The sequence below is a fragment of the Phyllobates terribilis genome, unplaced genomic scaffold, assembly GCF_046119375.1.
Source record: "Phyllobates terribilis strain yellow unplaced genomic scaffold, ASM4611937v1 Scaffold_1__5_contigs__length_1240528914, whole genome shotgun sequence".
NCBI lineage: Eukaryota > Metazoa > Chordata > Amphibia > Anura > Dendrobatidae > Phyllobates > Phyllobates terribilis.
The window spans coordinates 532,552,656-532,565,433 of NW_027362761.1; positions in this window are offsets into that span (position 1 = coordinate 532,552,656).

Here is a 12,778-nt window from a genome sequence, read left to right on the forward strand (position 1 = left end):
AACTGGTTTAAATAGCGGCACAACTTGAAGTTTCTGGGCCCCAAAGCAAAATTGTTAAGAAGGCCCCACCACCTACCTTAGAGTATCTAAGCGTCACGGTGCATCTGCTACCTTTGCACCACCTATAACTATGTGCTTGGGTTGGCTTTCTGCTAAATATTGCCTTGCTTCTATTTGTCTTGCCTATCACCTCTACTTTGCTCTTGGGCTCCCTTATCAGGACCTTCTGGCTGTTGAGCTACCTGCTATCTTCCATAGTAGTTAGACCTATGGAGGGTGCACTTGCACTCAGGACTTGTTGCCTAAAAAACCCATAGACCATCTTCTTCCATATAGAGTGGGCTAAAAACAACCTAAATAGTAGTTTTATAGAAAAAAATAGATGAATTGGTCACATTGGGTGAAGCCCCAAACTGTATTTCTGTCTCATTGGGATGTATTTGAAAAATAGCTTTAATGCCTTCATAAATAAGGAGTTCTATGTTAACAAGTAGAGATGAACTGATCAATCCACAGAGGATCGAGTTTGAGTCAAATTTCCATTTCCCAAGAGATTGTTCTTCCCTCTGCAACCTGGAGGAGGACAAGTAACAGAAGTAAAGTCCAATTGACTGTGCAACAACTAAGAGAAGAAGAGTCACTTGACCAGGAGGTGGAGAGACTGCACGTCCATAGCAGTGAGTCCTACAATCGAGGACACAGGCAAGAGACACAAAGGCAGTACTGAAAGCCCACTGGTTCACTTTGAGAGGAGAGGACATAATTCTGGAGCAGGAACACTTCTATAGATCTAGCAGATTCTCAAGAATTGCCTACAGTACCCTGGTCAACTCCAGAAGAGGATACTACTTTTGGCTCCATTTGTGCCTCTGCATCTGAACTCTGCAGCTCCAAGCTAGATCACAATATAACTCCAGCTTTTCTACAATCAAGAGAAAGTAAATTTTGCTAGGACAAGTTTGTCTGAGAAGACACTTGACTACTTTTATGGTGTACTATTGGAATTCAGGAGATCAATCTTCTGACCTATGTGAGCACTACAGCTGGGCTTGATGCTACTGGGAATCTGTGACTCCTGGCATCAGTTGTATATGATTTCAGCTGAAGTACTGACCAACCTAGATAACAGTGTAGAGCCCCAAAGTTGGAGATTACGTTAATGTTTTTATAATCTGAATTGTACTTGAAATATGCCTTTAAATACTTGAATTCATGCACTATTTTAATGTGTAGTATGCATCTGTGGCGCCCCTGAGGGTTCAGTCGCCACAGAGGTACTGCACCTCACCCAGAGGTGTGGCATCTCCTTCTCTCAGGTAAGGATGGAGTACTGCACGGGACCCCAACACCTGCACTCAACACTACACTACTCCAGGCCGGCTGGAAGGGCATTATGTACTTCTTTTGCTGCCCTGTCCCTGGCTGGAGTGGGGGGAACCAAAGTGAGGGGGAACCAGTATTGGGTGTGGGTGGAGGACGCAGAACAGGGGAGCACTTGAATAGTAGGTGTGTATAAAGGGGAGCCATCTTAGTTAGTGAGGTTAGTGAGTAGTAAGTGAGAGAGAGGAGAAGAGGGGGGAGCAGAGTCTCTTCAGGAGCTCTGCTCCAGAGTGGCGCCTAGTAAGAGAGGCCCAAGAGTGAGAGGGGAGCAAGGGAGGAATGCTCCAGGAACTGAAGAGATCCCAGGGGGTACGGTGAGTGCAGGACGGCACCCGTACGCCTGAATCTGCCAAGTGTCAGAGGGATCAGGCAAGAAGGGAACGGGTCCCTGGACTAGCCGAGTTACTTCAGGTCTCGGCTGGAAAACCGGAGGCTTCTGCACTTCCAAGGTGCAGCTGCCACAACCGCACCTAAGCCGCCGTGAAGGGCACCAAGTAAGGTCCGGGAACTTCAAGTTGCCCAGAGGGATCTCAGAGTACCCGATCGAGATTTTGTGTGGCGGGGCGCAGGGCAGGAGGGAGAAGACCCAGCGCGGGAAGTCGGCTAAGGAAGGAACATAAAGAAAGGGGGTCCTGTTAAGTGCTTCTGATATACTTGAGGGAGTGCTGAACCCCTGCCTGGCAAACGCAGGGCGACGCGGGAGGCTGACACCTGTACAGTGTACCTGAGGAACCTAAAGAACTGTGAGTAAACTCGGATGACTGCACTCCACTGTTTCTGTCAGTTATTTCTACCACACTACCGCTCCTGCACTACAACGCCCAGCATCACCATCTGCACCTACACTGCCCTGGAGCTGTGCTCTGCCTGTGAGGAGCCGCAACAACCCAGCTGCCCTAACATCTGCTCCAGAGGTCTGCAGCAGCGCCGCTACCCATTACCGGGAACCACAGGTGGCGTCACGAGACAAAAACTGTTAACAAACCCCTTTTAAAGAGTGACTCCAGGGTACGGGCCTGGGAGCCGACTGCCGTGACATCCCAAGAAGGTAAAGGCCCGGGTACCGAGTCCCCCATATTCCCCCTGGGCGAGTCATCTCTTCCTGGCGTCACAAACAGGATTTTGTGCCCGGGTATTGTGCGCCTAGAGACTGTTTTTGCTTCACTGAATTTGGCGCCCACCCCAGAAGAACAGGCGCCATTATGTGCGTACTCAAAGACAACAAGGAATCACCTCCCATCGTGGGCCGGGTTGCAGAATGGCGCCAAAAGCGAGGCCCGCCGCAAGCAACAGTGACCATGTATGTAGATGTGTCTATCAAAGTGGGGGGGCCGCTCCTAGGAGTGACCGACAACAGGCTACCATGGAACCGCCCCCAAAAGAGGAGAGGAGGAGGAGAAAAGCAGTGGAGACAGGGTGTGGTCTTAACCAGTCTAGACAGACGGCACCCGACAGCCAGCATGGATGGAAGCCAGGACCAAGCCTCCGCCTCTGGCCTGCAGCAGCAAGTGCCCCCCCTCACCCTGGAGGGAGCGATAACCAAGCTGTCCCCGGAGGATGCTGAATTCCTTCAGGCTGAAGTGCAAGAGCTGAGCCAGCGTGTGGAGAAGGCCCAGCAAGCGGCGGTCGCACGATGGAAGGAGGAGCTGCTGGCGAAGAACACAGCCCGGCGGCAGTCAGCGCTGTGTGTCACCAGCGGCACCCCAGCCCCGGTGGAGCCTGATGAGCGCCAGGAGGCCGCGTGCAGCACAGGAGCAGGTAGGAGAAGTTCCCCTGTCCCGGGTGCTGAAAGCGCCGACCTGCTCCTGGGCCTCCTGCAGCACCCTCCGTCCCAGGCCGCGTACGCCCTGGAGCATGGAGCAACTCCTAAGCCCGGAACCTCCAACCCCAGGCGCCGACTCCGCGGACCTGCTGCTCGGCTCCCTCCCAGAACCGCCAGCCCCGGCACCCAAGTGGGTGTACGGAGAGCCCTCTTTTGACTGGCCCGCTAAGTATGAGGACCAGCAACAAAGCCATCTAGTCCCCGCACCAGCGCCCCCGGCCACCCGCCAAGGAGGAGAAGAATTTAGGTGGGACAACCGGGGGGGGGGGGGGACCTGATAGGGTTCCCTCAGGAGACCCAAGCCCAAGCTCTGCAGAGGGAGGAGTTCTGCAAACAGGAGCTCCTGCAGCTGGCAAAGGAACGGCGCACCCGGCGGGTGCGCTGGGAACAAATGGAGGCCAGGAACAAGGCCGCCAAAGCACACGTCCGCCAAGCCGAGTCCGTCCGGCCTAGTCCCCGTGCGGAGGGACTAATAGTAAAGTTTGATCTGGAAGCCGGATGGGGCTTTATACGTGATCCGCAATTTGACAGAGACATATTTGTTAATCGGTGGGATGTCGAGCCCGACCTGGAGCAGGGCCATCCCGACCGAAATCTCTACCCTGGTGACCGTGTCACCTACAACAGGCAAAATGAGGAACGCGGGTGGTATACCCTCCAAGTGTATCATGTGGTCGAGGAGGAGGAGGACATTCCCCTGCAGCCTGAGGCTGATGACCCGGCTGGGTCAGTCGGCAAAAACCAGGCATACCCCAGGCGGGGACACCACTACTGAGTCAGAGTGAGTGGACACTGTGTAAAATAGTTACCCGTAAGGGTATACAGGAAAGTTTGTTTTTGTGTGAACTGAAAATAATGTGTGCCTTTAGTTACCCGTGAGGGTATAAAGACTGTAGGTTATGGACGGTGAATAACCAAAAACTGTCCCCTGTAAATAGTTGCACTTATTAAAGTGCCCCTATTGGTTTTATATTAAGAAGACCACTGAACAAAAACCCGTTTGGCGTGGCCGAAGACGTGGTCCAACACCTGGATCACTTATGCCCTGTAGCCACGCCCAGGGCCTACGTTGAGGGTTTTCCCTCATGCTACTCATGTTGCACCTTCACCAGTGAGATGGACACCTGGTTATGGGACTCACTGTAACTTTAAGAAGAATGTTTTATATGAAAAATGTTTTATATATTTGAAGAAAGTTTTATAATGTTTTGATAAATGTAACCAGTAACGTTTAAGAAAAAGTGCCTCCCATAAAGGGAAGAAAGCGTTTGTTTATTATCTTCTATGCGAATGCATTCTAAAAAAATTGCATGTCTGTAATATACCGTGTTTTGCTCTGCTCCAGCCCGCGGACGTGCTGTGTTTTGCTGGGGGGAATGTGGCGCCCCTGAGGGTTCAGTCGCCACAAAGGTACTGCACCTCACCCAGAGGTGTGGCATCTCCTTCTCTCAGGTAAGGATGGAGTACTGCACGGGACCCCAACACCTGCACTCAACACTACACTACTCCAGGCTGGCTGGAAGGGCATTATGCACTTCTTTTGCTGCCCTGTCCCTGGCTGGAGTGGGAGGAACCAAAGTGAGGGGGAACCAGTAGTGGGTGTGGGTGGAGGACGCAGAACAGGGGAGCACTTGAATAGTAGGTGTATACAAAGGAGAGCCATCTTAGTTAGTGAGGTTAGTGAGTAGTAAGTGAGAGAGAGGAGAAGGGGGGGGCAGAGTCTCTTCAGGAGCTCTGCTCCAGAGTGGGGCCTAGTAAGAGAGGCCCAAGAGTGAGAAGGGAGCAAGGGAGGAATGCTCCAGGAACTGAAGGGATCCCAGGGGGTACGGTGAGTGCAGGACGGCACCCGTAAGCCCGAATCTGCCAAGTGTCAGAGGGATCAGGCCGCAAGAAGGGAACTGGTCCCTGGACTAGCCGAGTTACTCCAGGTCTCGGCTGGAAAACCGGAGGCTTCTGCACTTCCAAGGTGCAGCTGCCACAACCGCACCTAAGCCGCCGTGAAGGGCACCAAGTAAGGTCCGGGAACTTCAAGTTGCCCAGAGGGATCTCAGAGTACACATTCGGGACTTTGTGTGGCGGGGCGCAGGGCAGGAGGGAGAAGACCCAGTGCGGGAAGTCGGCTAAGGAAGGAACATAAAGAAAGGGAGTCCCGTTAAGTGCTTCTGATATACTTGAGTTTTTAGATTTAGCAATGAAGCAAAGCTGAAAAGCTACTCTTGCACAAACCAGGCTCTGTATATGCAATGCCCATAGACAGTGAGGTGACTGTCATAGGAGGGGGTGTGTTGGCCAGTTAGTTACAGCAATAATAAGCTGCTGGTGCTAGAACAATCATTGTAAGCATCAAAACCTAAGAGCTTGATAAGAAAAGCATCACTGAAATCTGTGTTTTAACCCCTACCTCATGCTGTCTTCAGCCTGCTGACATATTCCCTTTAAACCCACCACTTAGCTGACAGACAGAAAATAGCTACGTGGGTGGAGTTTAGTTCATTAAATGCAACAACCTTGGGTGCTAGAAGAGTAGTAGCAGTGAGGCAGCCACAGCAAGGATGTAGGAGAGCAGATCTCTCCTTGTTCCAGTAGTCCAGCACAGCAGAACTAGCTGAAGAAAATATAGTGCAGTATGCCTGTATCACTCCTTATTCACAGAAGCATCCAAGTGTGTCACAACTCAGGAAGGCCCCTGTGGCGAAGACAAGGATGGCCAAAGAAACAGATGAATATAATTATGTCATTATTATGAATAGAAGATACTGAGATCTGAAGGCCCACTGGGGTGTAGCAACCCTGCATAGAGTGGGAAACAGATATTTAGTTTAGTCTTCTAGGTTAACCAGCAACACCTACGGACTGTCCTGGAACATACTCTACTGTATTCCCATTTATTCCCAGTTTACCTGTTTCTTTGCGGTTAACTTCTTTCATTGGAACCTGTCTGAAGCAATGTGTCTCTGTGAACCCTCAAACCTTTGTACTACAATTCTGGTGTTATCAACTTGCTGCCTTGAAAGAAGAGTTTCCTTTTTTTTCTACACCATGCCTGCTGCTCCCCTCCTGTTTCCTCCCCACAACCACCATCATGGGGTACACCACTAACCATACAGCCGTGAGGGAACAATAATTGCCAGTTTCATCCCTGCACATTCATAACCATGTGCCCACTACTAGATCAGTGTGCCAGACACTGGGCTCGGCCACCACTGATGAAATCCAGGGATCCGATCCATACCAGATGTACTGGCTCTGCAGAAGTCCCTGCCCTGGAGATGAAATTCATGTGTCACACACACCAAGGCAAGGTAGTTCCTTTATGCTGTTGTATTTAATTTTTAGGTGTCTCAGAGCAAGCTTTTCCATATCGTTCTGCCAGTTGTGTAGGATGAATGCTGGAATCATAATGGCGCAGCAGGAAGAGTTTTCTTTTGGACTTATGTAAGCTGGTTACTTGGATGTGACGCGCCCCCTGGGCCGTGGGGTACTCGGTAGCCGGGCGGGTCCTCTATTGGGGTAGTCACGGTGCCAGTAACCCGGAACAGTGAAGAGTCAATTGGAGAATAAAGTTTTGGGAATAATGTTTGTGATGCCACCCGTGGTATGCAGCTATATGGAGCAGCCGCTGCGGTGCTGAGCCACAGGGGTTGATGGTGACGCAGCAAAGATAATTCAGCTCTCCACGGGCAGAGCTAAGCCCCAGGGCGGTATATTAGATGGATGTTGTAGATGTTGCTGGTGTAGTGCAAGGCAGGTGATGGCGCAGCAATTATTCAAGGACATAGTGGGGTACAGTCTTCAGTTTTACTCACAGTTGTTAAGTTCTCCAGGTTATAGTTACCGGTCTGTAACCGCCCATGTCGTCCTGTGTCCTCTGGGGAAGTAATCCAACCAACTCTCAGATATTTTGGAAGCACTTGAACGGGACCCCTTTCTTATGTACCTTCCCAGGTCGTCTCTCTGCGCTTGCTCACGCCCTCCTGCCCTGCGCCTCACACACAGTGTCCCATGCCAGTGGCCACGGGCCTTGTTGGGCGACGTCCTCTGAGTCCCCTTGGTCCTACATGGCCACCTTTTCAGCGATTGTGTGTGGATTTTGGCTACGGTACTTGAAGATACCGCAACCTCCGGATTGCTAGCTGAGCCCTAAAGTACTCCACTAGGCGGAGGCCGGTCCCCTACTGCGGCCTGATCCCTCCACGTCAGCATGAACACGGGCACATGGGTGGACTCCGCACTCGCCGTGCCCCTAGAATCCCCTCTATATCTGGAGCCTTTCCCACTGCTCCTGTCTTCTCTCCTCACTCTCCTCCTGGGCCTCTTTCACTGGCCCCACTCCTCTGCTCTCCTGAGCAGGACTGAACTGAACTGCTCCTGAGCAGGACTGAACTGAACTGCTCCTGAGCAGAACTCCCCTCAGAACTCAACTGCTCCCCTGAGCAGAACTCCTTCTAGATCTTTCCACCCTTCTTTTTATATTGCTCTCTCAGTGCTCCCCTGAACTGCTTCCTCCACCCACACCCACTACATGGTTCCCTCTCTTTTGGTTCCCCCCTTCAAGCCAGGGACAGTGCTCAGCAGTGACCAAGTGCATCTTGCCCCGCCTGCTGGTCTGGAGTGGTGTAGTGTTGGATGTAGGTGTGTGGGTCCCAGGTAGTGCTCCCACCTTACCTGAGAGTGGGGTACCACACCACTGGCTGAGATGCAGTACCTCTGTGGCGACTGGACCCGCAGGGGCGCCACAGATGCAACAGCACAGACAATGAGGAGACAGTGGTACTTAACCAACACTATTTACTTAACTAAGTATATATATATACAAGTAGGCCCTATATGGCGGGTTACAGTAACAAGGTCAATACGGTATATTATGACACAGCAATGAGATTCAATACAATATCTATGCAATGTTCTATTACATACACTGTTCTTGTTATCTAGCAGTTAAACAACTGTTAATGCCTTTATGTCTCAACTTTACGGGCGTCACTCTCAGTTCTAGGCCCTTCCCTGTCATAGTTTCTATAAACACCTCTGATCGTTACCCTGGCCCTAGCGGGGGTCACTGGTATTTCCCGCTTGGCCGCAAGTCCTAGATATGCAAGTCACTGAATATACAGTGTGCTTGTTGCACTGGCCATCTCCGTTCCTTGAAGTATGGCCGCAGCCCACACCCTGTACCGTACGTTTGTTCTGAAGTAACGGCCCACAGGAACTGCTACAGCCGGAACGTCTCCCGAGACTGGTTTGGAGCTTGTCACAGTCTTTTACTGCCACTGCTCATAGTATCCTACTAGTGCTGGTCACAGATTTCCACTGGCGCTGGTTACAGACTTGTACTGGTGCTGGTCACAGACTTCTACTGGCGCTGATCACAGACTTATACTGGCCCCGGTGACAAACTTCTACTGGCGCTTGTCACAGTCTTCTACTGGTGCTGGTCACAGACTTCTACTGGAGCTGGGCATAGACTTATACTGGTGCTGGTTACAGACTCCTACTGGCGCTGGTGACAGACTTCTACTGGCGCTGGTTACAGGCTCCTACTGGCGCTGGTGACAGACTTATACTGGCACTGGTTACAGACTCCAACTGGCGATGTTGACAGACTTCTACTGGCTCTGGTTAGACTTCTACTGGCGCTGGTCACAGACTTATACTGGTGCTGGTCACAGACTTCTACTGGCGCTGGTCACAGACTTCTACTGACGCTAGTCACCAACTTCTACTGGCACTGGGCACAGACTTCTACTGGCGCTGGTTACAGACTACTACTGGCACTGGTGACAGACTTCTACTGGCGCTGGTCACAGACTTCTACTGGCACTGGTGACAGACTTATACTGGTGCTGGTCACCAACTTCTACTGGTGCTGGTGACAGACTTATACTGGCACTGGGCACAGACTTATACTGGCGCTGGTGACAGACTTCTACTGGCGCTGGTCACAGACTTCTACTGGCTCTGGGTGCAGACTTTTACTGGCGCTGGTTACAGACTTCTACTGGCACTGGTGACAGACTTCTACTGGTGCAGGTCACCAACTTCTACTGGCGCTGGTGACAGACTTATACTGGCACTGGTCACAGACTTCTGGCGCTGGTGACAGACTTATACTGGCGCTGGTCTCAGTATTCTACTGGCACTGGTTACAGACTTCTACTGGCGCTGGTCACAGACTTATACTAGCACTGGTTACAGACTCCTACTGGAGCTGGTGACAGACTTATACAGGCGTTGGTTACAGACTTCTACTGGAGCTGGTGACAGACTTATACTAGCACTGGTTACAGACTCCTACTGGCGCTGGTGACAGACTTATACAGGCGTTGGTTACAGACTTCTACTGGAGCTGGTGACAGACTTATACAGGCGTTGGTTACAGACTTCTACTGGAGCTGGTCACAGACTTATACTAGCACTGGTTACAGACTCCTACTGGCGCTGGTGACAGACTTATACAGGCGTTGGTTACAGACTTCTACTGGAGCTGGTGACAGACTTATACAGGCGTTGGTTACAGACTTCTACTGGAGCTGGTGACAGACTTATACTAGCACTGGTTACAGACTCCTACTGGAGCTGGTGACAGACTTATACAGGCATTGGTTACAGACTTCTACTGGTGCTGGTGACAGACTTATACTAGCACTGGTTACAGACTCCTACTGGAGCTGGTGACAGACTTATACAGGCATTGGTTACAGACTTCTACTGGTGCTGGTGACAGACTTATACAGGCGTTGGTTACAGACTTCTACTGGAGCTGGTGACAGACTTATACTAGCACTGGTTACAGACTCCTACTGGAGCTGGTGACAGACTTATACTAGCACTGGTTACAGACTCCTACTGGAGCTGGTGACAGACTTATACTGGTGCTGGTCACTGATTTCTACTGACACTGGTGACAGATCTTTACTTGCTCTGGTTACAGACTTCTACTGGTGCTAGTCTCAGACTTCTACTGACGCTGGTCACAGACTTCCACTGGTGTGGAGCATGAATCTTCCTCACAGCTCAGGCCTTCTCCAGCATCTGACCGCTCTCAGACCATTCTGTGGCGGAGATAGCTGTAAGCCCACGTAGCAGCCACCCAACCTGTCCTAGTACAGGTTCTGGCACCAACTGCTTCTTCTTGGCCTGGACTGGCCTTTTATAATTAGTCACTGCGACCTGGTGTGTGTCGTGGTTAAACTCTTCCTCTCGGAAAATAGGTTCCCACTATTCAGTTCCTACTACTATAATTCTTCCTTTACGTTCACTTTCGCCTTTGACCAGCAGATGGCAGTGTTTGCTTGCAGTTACTCAGCTAGGCATTAACTATGCTCATCTCTTTTGTTCACTTTTTTACACTTATTTGATGGTCACTGAAAAGAGGCTAGAGGTCTGAGAGGAATACTCTAAAAACAGAGGAGTTTGTCTTCTGGGCCCACAAGTTAAAATCCCTAGCTGTGAGAAATTGACTGCTATACTTAAGTATGAGGCTACGGTCACACTATCAGTATATGGTCAGTATTTTACCTCAGTATTTGTAAGCCAAAATCAAGAGTGGGTCAAAAATGCGGAAGTGGTGACGTGTTTCTATTCTACTTTTCCTCTGATTGTTCCACTCCTGTTTTTGGCTTACAAATACTGATGTAAAATACTGACCAAATACTGATAGTGTGACTGTAGCCTAAAAGTCAAAACAAAAAGGTTGGACAGCTGGTGCTACCCACCCAAGAAGGAGATAATCAAGAGGGCTCTGCATGATGATCTTTGTGTTGACTAAACCAATAATCATGTAGAAGGTTAACTTTACTAGCTAGGAATGGAAGGAAGCTTATGTTGATGGTAAGACCTCTTTCACACGTTCAGTATTTGGTCAGTATTTTACCTCAGTATTTGTAAGCCAAAACCAGGAGTGGAACAATTAGAGGAAAGCTATAATAGAAACATGTCACCACTAATGGATTTTTCATCCACTCATGGTTTTGGCTTACAAATACTGATGTAAAATACTGACCAAATACTGAACATGTGAACGTGGCCTTACTATAAGTCCTGTGTACGATTTGTCCTAAAGAAGACTTTGCCCTCTTAATCTGCCATCTATCCATCTTGTCAACATGACCAGTGATAGCCCATTTGAGGTAGTGTCTATTGATTTCCTCTCCTTCAACCCTGGTGAAGGAAATGTCAGTAATGTTCTAGTGGTGACCAACCATTTCAACACTATACTAAAGTGTACTCCACAAGGACTAGATGGCGCTAACTGTGCTCAAAATATTATGGGTGAAGTTCTCTAAGCATAATGAGCTGCCATTCCACATACAGATGCTTCTCACAAATTAGAATATCATCAAAAAGTAAATTTATTTCAGTTCTTCAATCCAAAAATTGAATCTCATATATTATATAGAGTCATTACAAACAGAGTGATCTATTTCAAGTGTTTATTTCTGTTAATGTTGATGATTATGGCTTACAGCCAATGAAAACACAAAAGTCATTATCTCAGTAAATTAGAATAATTAACATAAAACACCTGCAAAGGCATCCTACACAGTTAAAAAGGTCCCTTAGTCTGTTTCAGTAGGCTCCACAATCATGGGGAAGACTGCTGACTTGACAGATATCCAGAAGGCAGTCATTGACACACTTCACAAGGAGGGTAAGCCACAAAAGGTCATTGCTAAAGAAGCTGGCTGTTCGCAGAGTGCTGTATCCAAGCATATAAATGGAAATTTGAGTGGAAGGAAAAAGTGTGGTAGAAAAAGGTGCACAAGCAACCGGGATAACCGCAGCCTTGAAAGGATTGTTAAGAAATGGCTATTCAAACATTTGGGGGAGATTCACAAGTAGTGGACTGCTGCTGGAGCCATTGCTTCAAGAGCCACCAGACACAGACGTATCCAGGACATGGGCTACAAGTGTCGCATTCCTTGTGTCAAGCCACTCATGACCAATAGACCAGAAGCGTCTTACCTGGGCCAAGGAGAAAAAGACCCGGACTGTTGCTCAGTGATCTACGGTGTTGTTTTCAGATGAAAGTCAATTTTGCATTTCATTTGGAAATCAAGGTCCCAGAGTCTGGAGGAAGAGTGGAGAGGCCACAATCCAAGCTGCTGGAGGTCTAGTGTGAAGTTTCCACAATCAGTGATGGTTTGGAGAGCCATGTCATCTGCTGGTGTAGGTCCACTGTATTTTATCAAGACCAAAGTCAGCGCAGCCGTCTACCAGGAAATTTTAGAGCATTTCATGCTTCCCTCTGCCAACAAGCTTTTTGGTGATGAAAATTTCATACTCCAGCAGGACTTGGCACTAGTGATGAGTGAACGTGCTCGGCACTGCTCAGTACTCACCCGAGCATCACGGTGCTCGACAAGCTCGGCGCTTAGCGAGTATTTCCGGGTTGCTCGGGCGGGAACTTGGATCCCCACCCTGCATGTTTGGTGCTCTTTAGAGAGTCATTGAACATGCAGGGATTGCTTGCAACACACTGTAATGCCGTAGCCATGTTGGTTGTGGCCATTACAGTGATTGACTGACCTCACAGCGTCATCAGGTTTATATAAGACCTGGCGCCGCTATGCTTGT